Genomic DNA, 17,113 nt, shown 5'->3' with positions numbered 1-17,113 from the left:
TTGGAAAAAGGCTGTAAAATGTGGAAAAAGTGAGGCGCTGTGAATACTTTCTTGATGCACTGTAAATGGATGCATGAAGAACACTGTAACAGCTAGCCATGAACTTATGGTATTTTTCCTCAGGTTTTCAACTTATACTGTTAAAGGAGGATGATACTTCTGTTTTACGAATATATATTTAAGTCCTCTGTACCACTCCCCCATTCACATCTACACAGAAACTCTAGGGCAAGCCTTGGAGCTAACAAATAATAATGTTATTAATAAAACAGCATAAAAAAAAAAAAAGCTAGACACCATTTCATAAATGTTCCTCTTTGTGTCTTAGTGATAAAAGGTGTAACTAAATGGTTGGAGATACATGAGGCATGTATGTTAAATTTCCAAATCCTAAACTGCTTGCGATATAGGTGGTCATTATGAGTTGATCGCTCGCTAGCAGTTTTTAGCAGCCGTGAAAACGCTATGCTGCCGCCCACAGGGAGTGTATTTTAGCTTAGCAGAAGTGCAAACGATTGTAATGCAGAGCGGCTACAAAATAATTTTGTGCAGTTTCAGAGTAGCTTCAAACCTACTCAGCGCTTGCGATCACTTCAGATCATTCAGTTCCTGATTTACGTCACAAACACGCCCTGCGTTCACCCAGCCACGCCTGCGTTTTTCCAGGCACGCCTGCGTTTTCTGAACACTCCCTGAAAACGGTCAGTTGACACCCAGAAACGCCCTCTTCCTGTCAATCACTCTGCGGCTGCCAGTGCGACTGAAAAGCATCGCTAGACCCTGTGTAAAACTATATTGTTCGTTGTAATAGTACGCCGTGCGTGCACATTGCGCCACATACGCATGCGCAGAAGTGCAATTTTTTTGCCTCAATGCTTCACAGCGAACGAATGCAGTTAGCGAACAACTCAGAATTACCACCATAGTACAGACTGTATGCAATTTAGTCCAAACTGCCACAAGAAAGACACATTTTTGTATACTTGGCTCTGATAGGTAAGACCGCATACTGTTTGAGCTATCTGGACTGTCAGAAATTTTTTTAAATAATTCATGAATTCATTAAGAAGTCAAGTGACCCTGGGCATGGGCCGCATAGGCAAATGCACAGGGGCCATTGCAACGGGAGAGACGGGATCAGTATGATTTACCTACAATCAAAATCCCAACATTCAAAATATCAACAGCAATTGACCTATGGTCAAAGTATCTGCCGGGTCAAAATACCAACATGGTCAAAATACCGACATTTAAAACGTCAACATGGCCAAAATCCCCTCAAAAAGTCGACATGCTTTTAAAAAAAGGGGGGGGTGTATGTTGACATAGATCGACATGGGCACCATATAAGTATACTGCTTCCCCTCGCATGGCTTGCTGCACTCGCCATGCTTCAGGCATGGTGCCTCGCTGTGCTCGGCACACTATTATATTCCCCCTCCATGTCCACTGGGGTGGTAATGTTTGAACAAGTTGGTTTCAATGAAAAAATCATGTTGATTTTTGGACCTGTCAGCATTTTAAATGTCGGTATTTTGACTGTGTCAACAATTTTAATGTTAGTATTTTGACCATGTCGATATTTTGACCTTGTCTGTATTTTGACCATCGGTCAATGGTTGTCGGTATTTTGACCGTCAGGATTTTGATTGTAGGTAAATTGACTACATCCCGGAGAGACAGTGCTTCAAGGTTAAGAGCCCTACACATTAGGCGATGCGGCAGACGGGCGCCCCGGCGGCAGGGGGGGGAGTGAAGTTTCTTCACTCCCCCGTCACCCGGCTCCATAGCACTGCATGCTATTATGGACTACATTGTCCATATTGGCCTGCATGCATAAGCGACACAGCACCAGCGATGAACGAGCGCTGGGCTGCGCATCATTCATCGTTGGTGCCTACACACTGGAAGATGTGAATGAGATCTCGTACATTAATGAACAAGATCGTTCATATCTTTCAGTGATATCGCCTAATGTGTAGGGCCTATAATATTGGATCCAATTTAAAGAAAATGAGCTAATATATTTACATGGTCAGAAATCTTGCCAAATTGGTCAGGCCGGTTCTGAGGGAGTATATAATTAGATTTATTATTAATAGTATTACTAAACAAAAAAATATTATTGCATCCTTAATAAAAGAATTCATCAATATTGCCACCTTAATGAAATAAAACAGTAAAATAGCCCCGATAATAAGATAATAAACAAATATAACCACCTTAATTAAGAAATTAATATTGTCCTCCATAATTAACACGTTTGTGTTGACTCCCTTATTAATAATACTTACTGTATGTCATTTTTCTGATCTGACAGACCAGATAGCAATCTCAGAACCACATCTAACATTTCTGCCTTTTACTGGTGGTTTGATGTGCAGTTTTGCAAGCTAAATCTAGATTGGCATGGCATGATCAGACTTAGAGCATGCATGGCACCAAGACTTAATATGAAACACTCTGCCGTCTGTACACCTGTTCAATTACAGACAGTCTAGCCATTGGTAGCACTGCAACTGATGCAGGGCATGTGCAAGGAGTATTTTGGACAGTAAGGGGGTAATTCCAAGTTGATCGCAGCAGGAAAGTTTTAGCAGTTGGGCAAAACCATGTGCACTGCAGGTGGGGCAGATATAACATGTGCAGAGAGAGTTAGATTTGGGTGGGTTATTTTGTTTCTATGCAGGGTAAATACTGGCTGCTTTATTTTTACACTGCAATTTAGATTGCAGATTGAACACACCAGATTGAGAGAAATATATCAGGGAATAGAAAAAGGAGGAAGAGTGTCATAGAAAGAAAAAGAAAGAGAGGTAGAAGGAGAGACAGATGGGGAAATACAGAGATGGTACACACTCTGTCAGATTAAGATGGAACAATAAAATGTAACTTGTATTCATTAATTAAAATCCGTATAACAACTGTAAGACTAGAAATCAAGATCTAAACATATAATACGAAAAATGCAAAACAGTATGTAGATATAGTTAAATAGACAAACAATTTGGAAGCTGCTCAATCATACCTGGAGATAATTATATATCAGGTGCTGGAAGGGGGAGGGGTCATAGACAGACAAACAAAGAGGAAGGGGGGTGCAAATCCCCAACCCCAAATTCCCTTCCGCACACTGAAAATTACCTGTAACCATCCCTGAATCTATCTGGTAATAAAATTCAGAGAATTTGTCACAAATGTTTGCAAACACATGTTTAAGCTATAGTTAAATCCCTGAAATAAATACGGTAGGTGTGAGGTACCACAAGTGTGTATGTGAAAAGAATGAGATGAATCCCACACAAATAATTTCTGGGAGATGTGGGTGAATAATGAGAGTAGGTGAAAAGGGATCTAGAAAAGTAAATACAAAGATTAAAAATTGCACCACAAACCAAAAATGATATCTGTGATTAAATGTTAATAATGTATAGATCACTCTTGGGAAACCCAGATAATTAAAGCTGGTCAAAGTGGATTGGGAGGGCTAAACAATAATTGCTACAGTACAGTATGTCCACTAAAACAAGGATAAATATAATGCAGAGTTTGTGTACTTACTATATATGTATACTGCTTTCCCCTGTTATGCCTAGGGCAGCGAATGGGGGATGAGAGTCTCCAACAATGGCACTGCGAAAGATAGAAGCGATATTTGCTGCCAGGGCTCACCACATAAATACTCCCCAATGCTAGGGCAGTGCAAGGTACAGTAGTATAATGGTTGGAAATAAGTTGACTGTGCCACAAAAAATAATGAGAGGTTAAGATGCCTGTCACAAGTTGATCTTTGGGTCATCAGGATTATTTGCGGCTATTGATATGCTCTGGGAGCTGCCTTGCGTCTTATTTACCCTTTTTTAATATATATATTTCCAGTGGTAACAATTATAGTTCCATTATTGATCCATATCAGCACTGCAAAATATAATATTGAATACATAATGTGAACTGACTAATTCCCTTATCCTTCCTATTTACTACAGGTTGAGTATCCCTTATACAAAATGCTTGGGACCAGAGGTATTTTGGATATCGGGTTTTTCCGTATTTTGGAATAATTGCATACCATAATGAGATATCATGGTGATAGGACCCAAGTCTAAGCACAGAATGCATTTATGTTACATATACACCTTATATACACAGCCTGAAGGTCATTTTAGCCAATATTTTTGTAACTTTGTTCATTAAACAAAGTGTCTGTACATTCACACAATTCATTTAGGTTTCATATACACCTTATACACACAGCCTGAAGGTCATTTAATACAATATTTTTAATACCTTTGTGTATTAAACAAAGTTTGTGTACAGTGAGCCATCAAAAAACAAAGTTTTCATTGTCTCAATCTCAGTCAAAAAAGTCCGTATTTCGGAATATTTGGATATGGGATACTCAACCTGTATTAATATAGAAATGGAGTAACATGAAGACAGAAAGGAGGAGAACAAAACATGATGTAAAGAGAGAGATGACAACGAGAGAGAGGATGATAGCGGGAGAGAAGAAAAAAAGCCAAGCAACACAGGTTCTTATTTTTCAAACATTCCAGTAAGGTAACCATAATTGAAAGTTAAGCATCATTTATTTGGGGATTTTCATAGATCCCCTGGAGACAAATTGCATATGGATGACTACAAAGCAATTCTGCGCTTATGGCAGTTATTGATGGATCATTTAGGAAAACAAACAAAAATCATTAGCACTGTTCTCATCAAAGTTAGGAAAGCATAAAAGCAAAACACATCATGTTAACTCTTACTCCACATGCCGATTTGTGTAATATGTGGTCTTCTGCAAATGGTAATGCAAAAGAGGACAGTATGAAGCATGTGCAAATGTTGGTGCAATGTGAGACAATAAATACTGCCACCCGATTCTCCTATGCATGGGCGTAGCTATAGTGGATGCAAGGGGTGCCATTGTTATGGGAACAATGTATGGCTTTGATAAAGCTCCCGTTGATGGTGCAAAACTAGTCAGAGCTTGGACCTTGCGGAATAGGTAAATCCAGTTGATTTTTGCATGTCTGGAGGTACATTTTCAAGCTGCTATTTAAGCTGTGAAAATGTGTGCTCTACATATGTATATATATATATATATATAGACAAATCACAGAACAGAGTCCCGCGAAGCCGCACTGACACTCTCATATGTAATGATGCAGGTGACCGGTCAAAATAAATGTTATATCAACACATGTCCATCCATAACTTTCCAGCCAGGGTGTAGACAGAACCATCACACTGCTTATTATTCAATCAGCTTTTTACTTCATATAGCAGACATGTTATTCAATCAGCTTTTAACTTCATATAGCAGTAAAGCACAAACATCTGGATTCAGCAAATACTCATCGTATGCAAGGCAAGTGCAGACTGGCAAAATCCCAAACAGCCGTTTTCGGTGCTCCTTCCTCAGGGGAAAACCAGTTAAGGTGCCTTGCATACGATGAGTATTTGCTGAATCCAGATGTTTGTGCTTTACTGCTATCTGAAGTTAAAAGCTGATTGAATAACATGTCTGCTATATGAAGTAAAAAGCTGATTGAATAATAAGCAGTGTGCTGGTTCTGTCTACACCCTGGCTGGAAAGTTATGGATGGACATGTGTTGATATATATATATATATATATATATATATATATATAATTTGACCGGTCAATATACTTTTAATAAAATTGCATTTGTATAATTTATAATGGTGTGACATTTTCTTCCAGACTAGTTTTCCCATGTCATATATTTTTTAGTGCAGAAGCACTCTGCTGTTCAATTGTATTACATCTGTTTTCAAGGTGCTGCTGTGTGCAACCACTTTCCTGCCTTTTGCTGCTTAATTTAATAAATGTTTTCTAGACACTTATATTTTTTTATATATTTGATAATACTGTTTATTAGCGATAGGCCATTTGTGTTGTATATACCTTGCACCATATCATGCCTGCTCCACCATATTATGCCACACACCGCAATGCCCATAAGGCTTCTAATTACTTTAAAATTACCTGCTCATTGCCAGGGGTTTCATGCTCTGGGATCCATGCTCGTTACCAGGGGTTTCATGCTCTGGGTGTCCTGCTTGTTGCAAGGGGTGTGTAATGCTCATTGCCAGGGGTTTCATGATCTGGGTTCCATGCTCGTTACCAGGGGTTTCATGCTCTGGGATCCATGCTCGTTGCCAGGGGTTTCATGCTCTAGGTGTCATGCTTGTTGCAAGGGGTGTGTAATGCTCATTGCCGGGGGTTCCATGCTCATTGCTAGGAGATTCATGCTCTGGCTTTGGGTGTCATGCTCGTTACCAGGGGTGTGTAATGCTCATTGCCAGGGGTTTCATACTCTGGCTCTGGGTGCCATGCTCATTCCCAAGGGTGTGTAATTCTCACTGCCAGGAGTTTTTATGCTGTTGGTGTAATGCTCGTTGCCAGGGGTTTCATTGTATGGGAGTTATGCTCGTTGCCAGGGGTAATGTTCATTGCCAGGGGTGTATACTTGCTGGCACCAGGTCACCAGCTCTGCTATCCTGCTCCCCCTTCTCCCGCCCATAGTACTCCGGGCAGGGAGCAGAGTTTTGCAAAATGACACAGTTGAGCTGTGATGTCACGATGCAACCACCTCATTTTGCGAAACTCCACCCCCCAAGCATGGTACTATGGGAGGGAGGATGAGGAGCTGGATAGGAACCAGCAAGTGCCACAGCAAGAGCCCCATGTGATCGCACGGCTTGCCCGCCACTAGAAACGGCACTGCTCTAAGTAGAATTTCAAATGGTTAGAATGTTACCCAGGAGCTGCAACTCCACATCAAGGGTGGGTTTTATGTCATGTGACCACATTTTCAAGATGGGTGTGCAAAAAATGTGTTACATTTATACATTTAATAAAAGGTCAATATTCATGTTGCACTACATTTGCAGTTTACTGCTTTATACCAAAGCATTAGTCAGCTACTAAAAATGTCAGGAGTCAATTTGTTAATACTGTACCTAAAGCAATGTTACTTTTATTTGAGTTTTATTGCCAGCAGAAATGATATCCTACACAAATACAATACATATTTAAATGATCTTTACAATAAACTGACTGCTTCTGAGTTTATGGCTACAGAATAGTAATGAAGCTTGAGAAGCTGAAGGTGTGATAACTAACATATTACAGTTTGCTATTATTTTGTTCAAGTTTAATGACTGATGATCCATGTCCATTTTACTGTGAGTCATGTTGGATACTACAGGCATAGTGGTTATAAAGGTCATTGTTATTTGAGCTAGAAATGTGTCTACATCATAAAATAAGACAGAATATTTTTGTGCAAATATTAACAGGGTCAATTTTTTAGAATTGCAAATTGTTGAGCTGTTATCAAACTATTTGGTTTCAAGGAGGGCTCCGATGTCAGTGATTGCTACTCCGAGTGCCTACAAATTTGTTATAGTGTAATATATTGGGATCTCTGATATCACTCTATATACTATATAGTATATTAAATTCCCAGTGTTTAGATATCTAATTGTATTTTACAGTTTATGAAGCTTCGTTTGACTATAAGGGGGGAATTCAGTTGAGGATGGGAAATGTAAAAAGCCCTGTGGTGCAGGGTTTTTCCTTAGCAGCGGGGTATTGCTATTCAATTGCAGGACTGAAAATGGGATGCAGTGATTTCTATAGACATCTGCAAAGCAAGTCTGATTTTCCCTAAAATCCTTAATTTTAGGAAAAATCACTGGGACTTGATGTGGGCACCCCGGCAACACCCCTCTTGAGGACTACTTAAGCAATTGGAAGTTTCCAAATAGCGTAATGAGTCCATAACTACTCACATTCCAAAGTGATGTCATCTTCCTCGGAAGCCCGGACTTCTGCAGCAGTGGTGAGTGTAGTAATGTCTGTGTAGTGTGTATTGTATGTCTGTGAGTGTGTGTGTGTATGTGTGCATGAGTATCCACGTGTGGTGTGTGTGTGTGTGTGTGTGTGTGTGTGTGTGTGTGTGTGTGACACTCCCCCCCCCCCATGTGAGTGTATTCCTCAGTTGGCCACTGGGAGAACTACATCTCCCAGCAGCCTTTGGACCTTCCAGCAGCCCCCTCCCCAGTGTAAAAGATAAAGGGGAGACCACTGGAAGCCATGGAGACCACTGGAGGACACCGGGCAGGTGATTATCTTTTCGTCGCTGAAAACCCTGCAACATTTTTTGTTGTTGGATACTCCGGGTGTCGGGAACATGTATACCCGTGGTAATCCAAAATTGGGCACGAGGTATGCAAGATTTTTTTACCTCGCTAAACCTTGCACCCAATTGAATTCCCCCTAAATGTTTTCATCTGTCACTGACTGACTGATAAAGAGAATAACACAAGCACCAGTGCATGGGTGTGGTATGTTACATCAACAGAGAGAATGTCAACACTGGAATGTCAACATGTTCTGACTGTTGACAAACTAAATGTCAACATGGACATTATACTGATATGTTCATGTCAACAGTCAGAATGGTGACGTAGCATTTTTGCACTATTTTAGCCGTACCCTAAACCTAACCATAGCCCCTACACTAAACCTTGCTCCAGGACCGGACTGGCCATCTGGCACTTCTGACAAATGCCAGAAGGGCTGATGGCCTGATGGGCCAGTCCGGCCTAAAAGCCTGGCCGAGCAACTCCACCTCCCAGCGCTCTGCTCGTCTGCCTGCATATTGAGACAGGGGCTGGCTGAGTAGCTCCACCTCCCAACACTCTGCTTGGCCACCCAGTATACTAAAACATAGAGGCGTGCTGCAAGAAAACTCCCCCATGAGCCATGACCATGCACCCTTGAGGTGGGAGGTCATTACAATACTGCCTGTCAGGATCGCGGCGGTCACAATGCCTACGCCAGAATACCGACAGGCGGTGAAATGTCGCCCCCGGAATACCAGCGCCACATGCTTTTCTCCCTCTATGGGTGTTCACAACACCCATAGTGGGAGAATATAACCTGTGGAGAGCGCAGTGAGCCACCGTGCCCGCAGCATGGTGAGCACAGCAAGCCCGCAAGGGGCTTTCTAGCGCTCGCCCCGCTGCCGGCATACTGGTAGTCGGCATCCCACTGCTGGGATCATGACAGCCGGGATCCAAGCCATCGGTAAATCGTATGTATTCCCTTGAGGTGTGTGCATGTGACGCAGGCCACTGGAATGCCTATCCATCTGTGCCTAGGTCTAAAACTAGCCTTAATCTTATATGTAACACTAAGGGGGTAATTCCAAGGTGATCGCAGCAGGAAATTTTTTAGCAGCTGGGCAAAACCATGTGCACTGCAGGGGAGGCAGATATAACATGTGCAGAGAGAGAGATTTGGGTGTGGTGTGTTCAATCTGCAATCTAAATTGCAGTGTAAAAATAAAGCAGCCAGTATTTACCCTGCACAGAAACAAAATAACCCACCCAAATCTAACTCTCTCTGCACATGTTATATCTGCCCCCCCCCCCTGCAGTGCACATGGTTTTGCCCAACTGCTAAAAAATTTCCTGCTGCGATCAACTTGGAATTACCCCCTAAGACTGAATAATGAATGAATGAATAATGTCAACATAATAATATTCATTTCAACATTATGACTGCCAGCATTCATAATGTCGACATTCTGGTGTCTACATTCTGAATCTGACTGGATACCCCAGTGTACTGTTTATAATCGTCTTCTACTTCTTCTTTTTCTTCTTCTTTAACTTTCTATGATTCTTGAAAGTAAATTTAATTTAGGCTGTTCCATCTTTTTCTTGGCATGGTAGGGCCTATTTACGTCAACATTGTGCTATGGATTCTGAACAATGGTAATCATATTTATCTTTAAGCACTGTTGTCCTTTCTTATTGGAGTCTTGCCCTTTGCATTCTGTTCTCCAGGACTTACAAACTTATTGACACCTTACAGCCATAAAGCTTCAGGGAACGTAGATGTATATTGCTGCTGTCAGCTGCTCTTCTGCACACAAACCTATATCATAGTCAATGAAGTCTCATCTTGCAGAAATATTAGCCATAATCATGCTTGTAAAAAGTATTTTATAGATAGCAGTAGGCTTGCTGCATTTTTATCACAATGCCTGTGTGGAAGACCTTGCATTACAGGGAATCTGTATTATTTAAAAAATCTATTTTGCATTAATTTTTTATGCACGCTCTGTAAATAATGATCACCATTAATAATGACCAAGCAGCATAGTTACATTTACATCTTTGGGGACTGCAGGCATAGCATTTTTGATGAAACAAAAAACTAAATAACTGCTTACAAGCGCCCAAATAATAGACTGTGCAATACCAGAATTTCCCTGATATAACGCGCGGCCGACAACACTAAGTGGGTGTCATATGGAAAATACAGAAAATTAGCAGCTCTCTGCCAAGACCCAACGGACTCATATACCTGCACTCTGGTTCCCGCAAGCCGCACACACCAGCACGCGGCTCCTATCAGCTACACCCGTCTCACTGGCCACATCAGCCCGGCAGCCTTTACCATCTCTCTGTTGCTTAGCACGAGTGGGCAACGCAGGATCAAGAACCGGGGCCGCCCGGTCTCGGACCAGCCCACAGGAGAGGTACATATTACAGCAGCACAGCTCTGTGACGGGAACTTTGTGCACTATTTGGGACCGTTTCTCATTTAACATTTATACAAATGAATCCACAAGTGATAACCTTGTGAGTGATTACGGATCTTCAGCAAGTTCATCTATACAAGCTGCTCAAAACCTTTCACGATACCTATATTTATCAAGGTGTGCTTTATTATACAGCCATACACATTACTATTTTTTAATCATTGGTATTATGATTAGCATGTTTTTATTCAGTATTCTTGGTTAATAAATTGTGATAATTCTTTTAAACGTCGGCTCTTTTCATTCTTTTCCCTGATACATTGCGCAGCCATAGCATTTTTGATGCCCTAAATCTATTTAGCCACACCTCTTATATAAAGAGTTGTAGCTAAATCTATTTGATGCTACCAACTATAATAATTTATTTAATTTTGTATCATAATTTGTGATATAATGAAGCAAAATATAACTGCAGTGTCCTGCAAATTGAATCCTCCAATCAGTTAAAGCATATTTTTCTGGTGATTTCTCCTTTCCAAGGCCAGTGGAATGGTACTGAACAACACAACCAGAGCAGGGCTCAATGCTGCCCTGTGACGGCCCCTCCGTAGAACACAGGACATCTTGTGAAGGTGCGGTCCATGGCAGGAGAAAGTGTAGAGATGCCCTGACGCTCCTCTCGCACACCTCTCCCTACATCCAGAGCCATAGGCATAGGCAGTACAGGCAAATGCTAGGGGCATCTGAAAAGCCTAGAGAATCTGGGAAGTTTGGACATCTAAATTCTAATTAACAATTTCAGGATGCAATTGTGGTGGCTAGAGAGACATTGAGGCTGTGTGCTGGTGCCGGAGTCTGCAGGGATTCATATATATATATTAGCATGTACAGATGGGTCCATGTTTATCTTGACCTTTAATAGGATTAACTGAGACTGGGCAATCGGACTTAATCCCCTGCTGTAATGACTTAATCCCCTGCTGTATTGTTCTCTGTATTGTATTGCAGCTGAGAACAATAGATGAAGGGTTTATGTTAATAAACCATGTTGTGCCTATTCATGTTGTTTGAGATATGATATATCTTAGTACTGCATGCACTATTAACAACATTCTGAAGCTGGGGCTGGAGAGGCACAATGGGGGATGAGACTATGTGAGATGGGGAGCACAACACAATGGGAGTAGGGGGCACAACACTACATGAGACCACACCCCTTCTGCAAAGTCTTGCCCTTTTTTATGGGCGCCCGCACTGAAGGAGTGCCTTTAAGCTCCCACATAAATAGGGCATCTTAAAAAATACTGCCTAGAACACTAAATTAACCAAATTAGTCAAGGACGACTCTGCGTATGGCCCTGCTGGACAGCACAGGCATATATCCTCCTCAGGTGCACAAACTTCTTTAATGGCTACTCCTGCTAGGCACTGTTCTACTCAAACAAGGGGTGGTACAGCATGCAGAAAAGGCAGACAGTGGAACTACACCAAAATATATCTCTTCGCTTAACTCAAAATATCTCCCAACTCTACCTCTCCGCTCTGTACAAGATCTGCATCTCTCATCTGAAAGTATTACTTGCTCCCATTTAAAATTGCAGGACTTTCTTCAGGCAGCAACCACCCTATGGAAGACCCTCCCACATATGTTAAGACTCTCCTCTAGCCTCCAAACTTTCAAGCATTCCCTAAAAACTCACCTCTTCAGGCAAGTATATCAAATTCCAGTACTATCCACATAACCTTCAGAAGCATTCATATCTAATTACATCCCATCAGGACTGTTTTAGTAATCTGGTGGGACCACTATGCTATAGCTAGCGCCTATCTTTGTGTATCCTTCCCATTTCCTTATAGATTGTAAGCTTGCGAGCAGGGCCTTCCTGTTGTTTCCAATTGTAAAATGCAACGGAATATGCTGCAATATATAAGAAACTGTAAATAATAATGTAACAAACCTTGTAGAGTGATAAAGTTGGAAGAGATAAAGTAATAACCAATCAGCTACTAACTGCAATTTTATAGACTGTGTTTGAAAATGACCGTTAAAAGCTGATTGGTTGGTACTTTATCTGTCTCCAAGGTTTGATACAGTTTACCCTCTGTCTGTAGGTAAAATTAAGTCATTTTTATAAATCTAAAGCAGCAGTGCCCCTTGTGGCCATTTTAGCACAAACTATTGTTTCATAATGCGTAAGGTTATCCATTTATTTTAGTTAGTTTTACCTGACATTAGAAGTAGTTTCTAGTATAATATACATTTCTAACAATACATGTCACTATTTTTTCACTTGTCCCTTATACTCTGTATTGTACATTTTTACACTGATTTGAAACTTTTCAGTTGCTTCATTTACTTCTTGTACACAGCGACAGCTAAGTGGCAATCAAAGGCCTACAGAATTGAAGGATCTTCAAAAGCAGTTCTTACGTGTCAAGTAATATTTGCAAGGGATGCTTGCCGATGTACAAAGTTACAGATCAGAAGGGACATAAAACAGTTAAACTAGCTGAAAGGCAATGTCACAGTCTAACAATTACATGCATTCTGAGCCTGACAGAAGAACTAGTACACTCTCAACTAGGCGCTCTTGGCTGTAGGCATGCCAGGAAGATTATAAAAATGCCATGCTGTGATATGCTGCCCTCCTGCCTGAGAGGCTACCATTAAGACCCTTATTTACTGCATCTATGCAGTATGTGGTGCAGCTCAGAGTGCTACCTGTCTTGTTGTTTTATAAATTAGTTGTGGGTGTCACAGGATTATTACTCTCTAACTATCCTGTCTGCTGAAGGTGGAGAGTGATGAAAGGCGATGATCTGACCTTGTTATGCTTTGTGTGAAATATAGAGCGAAATTCCTGCCTCGTAGGGGATAACAATGCCATCTTGGTTGAGGAAAAGTGCGGTGCTCAGCTGAGAGTAAAAAGGGACACGGTGCAAATAGGACCGACAAATAACAACAAAGGGAAAGAAAATCTGACAATTGCTTTACAATTTGAAAATGATGCAATTTCATTGTTTTTTTTACTATGTGGCTAACACATTACCAAAATCATAACACGCATCATACATGTGGTATTTGAAATCAGTTATTGCAGAGTCTACTTATAGTCTAAAACATTAAACTATATATCATTTGGAAGAAAAGTATGGGAGTGCTTTTATTTTATTTACCTAATAGACATAATGAGATATTGCAATTGCCCAACTCTGGTCACTACAAAAGGATGTTTTAGTTTTTTTTGGTTATTCTCTTTTTTTTATCTAATGCATATAAAATGTATTGCAATAACCTTACAATATAATTGTAACCTTTGATATCTTTCATATAGCATTATACTCTACATGGATCTCATGCACGTGAAATGAGAAGCCTTTATCTCTCTATTAGTTTAAAAACGGAAAATAAAATAAGTTTATGACATATGACTGGGAACACCTTTTCAGTAGTAAATAACTTTCCACAAAACTAAACATAAGAACATTTTTTAAAACCATTCAGTGAAATATTCACCTCATTTAGCCATGACATTTTACACATTTCACTTTTTACACAGTGCAGAATGGTAATTTCATGGAAAAGCAACTCAAAAGCAGAACTTGTATCAGCAACTACTGTATGCAAAATGTTGAAATATTTTGTTAATCAGCTATTAACAAATAATTTTCTCAAAATAATCAATTATAGAATTTTAACGTACCTTTGCGTAAAATGTATTTAAAAAATTCCTTCCATTCCTGGAGTTCCAAGCCTGCCTTCTCCAAATAGCTACACTGGCAACCTCCATCTACAAATTTATATGGCCCATATAGATATTGTGGGTGTATGTATTTTCTAATTACCTATATACCAGTTTACTACACGGAGAATAAACAGTAATTTATAACTGAGATATAAATTATTCTTTATTCTTCAAGTTGCATACTGGTATTGATTTTTAGATTTTTTTATTAGTATAAATATGTTCAGCCAAAAGCAGGCTGGCAAGTGTGGCCTTAGACACATTTACATCATTTGAAGTACATTCTATTAGGATTTTCACCCCTTTCTCTTTGCGAGTTGCTGCTATCTATCACCCAACTGGGAAACCCAAATAATGTATGGAAGATTTTTCTGCCTGGCTTTCTCCCTTCTTATCCTCTGACATCTCCACCATCATTATGGGTGATTTCAATATCGCTTTTGACAGTTCACAATTTCCTCATGCCTCCAAACTATCTCTAACCTCCTCTCTCAGCCTGTCCCAATGGACTGACTCCTCTACTCATCAGGAGAGCCAATGCCTCGATCTTGTATTCACCAGACTAGGGGCCTAATTCAGCATGGATTGCTAATTAGAGAATTCACAAATCGAACGATTATTGAACCACTGCTCATGTGTAGTGTTCACTTTGCGCATGCACAAGGGGTAATAGCGACAGAAAATGCATACAGATCATACTTGCAATGTAGCCACTGTTTAACTAACAGGAAGCCGGTGTTCTGGGCGTAAACCTGCCATTTTCTGGGTGTGTCAAAAAAATGCAGTCATGCCAGGCGCTTTTGGGGAGGGTCTCTGATGTCAGCGAAGGCCACTTTCAGACCGTCTCAATCACAGATTAACGATTTCACAGAATAATGATCCGTGCTGAATTAGGCCCTACTGTTTGTTCAGTTTCTGAATTCACTAACACTCATTTCCCTCTCTCAGATCATAACCTTATCACCTGCATGCTCTCCTCCATTACTTCAAACTCAATGTCACTGAAGGCCTCCAATCCTACTCAAACCAGCAAAAATATTAACGCTATTAATTTTCAACAGCTATCAACCTCTTTGCAACAACTATTCTCACAGATTTCTACATTTGCTTCTCCTGAGACTGCTGTATCACACCTGAACCAGACTTTAGAAATGGCCCTCGATGAAATGGCTCCAGCTACCCTTCATACTCCATGTAGTCTTAAATGTTAAGCGTAGCTCTCTAACTTCACAAGACACATACAAATATTTTCATGTAAAGTAGTGCAAATCTCAAAATCCAAGTGACCATCACATATAAGACCATCTGCCACTGTAATCTATGCACTCATTATCTCCTGCATTGATTATTGCAATAGTCTTCCCCACACTTACTGGTCTTCCCCACACTCTCACCACTACAATCTATTTTGAACACAGCTGCGAGGATGATCTTCCTCGACAACCGTTCTACGTCTGCTGATCCGCTCTGTCAGTCCCTCCATTGGTTGCCAGTATTCTACAATATTTAATATAAAATACTTTTACTTGCACATAAGGCAATTAACCAAATTGCACCAACATACATCTCTTTTTGCTTATCTCAAAAAATCTTCCTACCTGGTCTCTCTGCACTGCACAAGATCTCTCATCCACATTCATTATCACTCCCACTCATGATTACAGGACTTTTTTCATGCTGCCCCCACTCTGTGGAATGCCCTCCCATGCACAATAAGACTCTCAACTGTTCTCCAAACTCTCAAGTGTTCCCTGAAACTCACCTCTTCAGAAAAGCTTATCAGATTCCAGAACAACCCACATAACCTTCTTAAGCTTTAACTGTATCCCATCTGTAGAATCCGCATATATCCTCCCATTTTGTCTTTCTTCACTTTCACTTCCTCCTGAACCCTGCCCAACTGTTATCAGCCGCAGCTCATGGAGGAGGCAGGTCCCAGCCGTTGCTAAGTGATCGGACACTGCACTTCCTCCGTCAGCCAGCGCTTCCGGGTCCCGCCCTGTGCCTAGCAATGCTACCGCAAGGGGGACTGTGAGCTGCCGAGTGCCTAGCAACCGGGACGCTAGACGCAGGTAGCATTCCCAGTTGCTGGGCAACTAGTCTGGCAGTGACTTGTGGACGTGCAGCAGCGCAGCTGCACGTCCTTTCATTTATTATCTCATCTCTGACTACTGGGTTCTGATTAGTGCAGCACCATTTATATTCCCTTCCTGGCCTCTCCCAAATCACTGGTGATAGTTCCTGCTCTTGTGAGAATGTGTCAGCTCGTGTGAGATCCTGTCAGCCTGTGAAATACCCGTGATTCTGAGACCCTGCCTGACTGATTTCCTGATCTGATCCAGCTAGCCTTGAATTCAGGTTTTGGTGTGGAGTTTCCACACAGGCACTATCTTGCCTACATTTCTTTATTGTATCGACCTTGTGCATTGTTGCATTAACAAATCATTTGTATTTACAGTCTCGTTGTTCATAACACCCTGTGCATTGTTGCTTGTACATAGTGATTGTGTTAATATTATATTCCAACCTGTGCATTGTTGCACTAACGTGCACTCCTTATTTATTCCTCAGTCTGTGCCTTAGCATAGTAATAAGGTTGCATTTGATGAACGTCCCACTGTACTGCATTTACCTCTGCCCAGCCTCCGATAGTTGCCTTGTCCATACGTAAGACCTGAGGGCATCTGAGTACGGGGTGGACCTAATTCACCCTGGAAAGTTGGCTGCTATAGGAGATGCCTAGTATTGCAGGAGGCTAGAAGACTGCTAGGCAGTGGGAA

Source organism: Pseudophryne corroboree, chromosome 6, assembly GCF_028390025.1.
Source record: "Pseudophryne corroboree isolate aPseCor3 chromosome 6, aPseCor3.hap2, whole genome shotgun sequence".
NCBI lineage: Eukaryota > Metazoa > Chordata > Amphibia > Anura > Myobatrachidae > Pseudophryne > Pseudophryne corroboree.
This window is presented reverse-complemented; position numbering follows the sequence as displayed.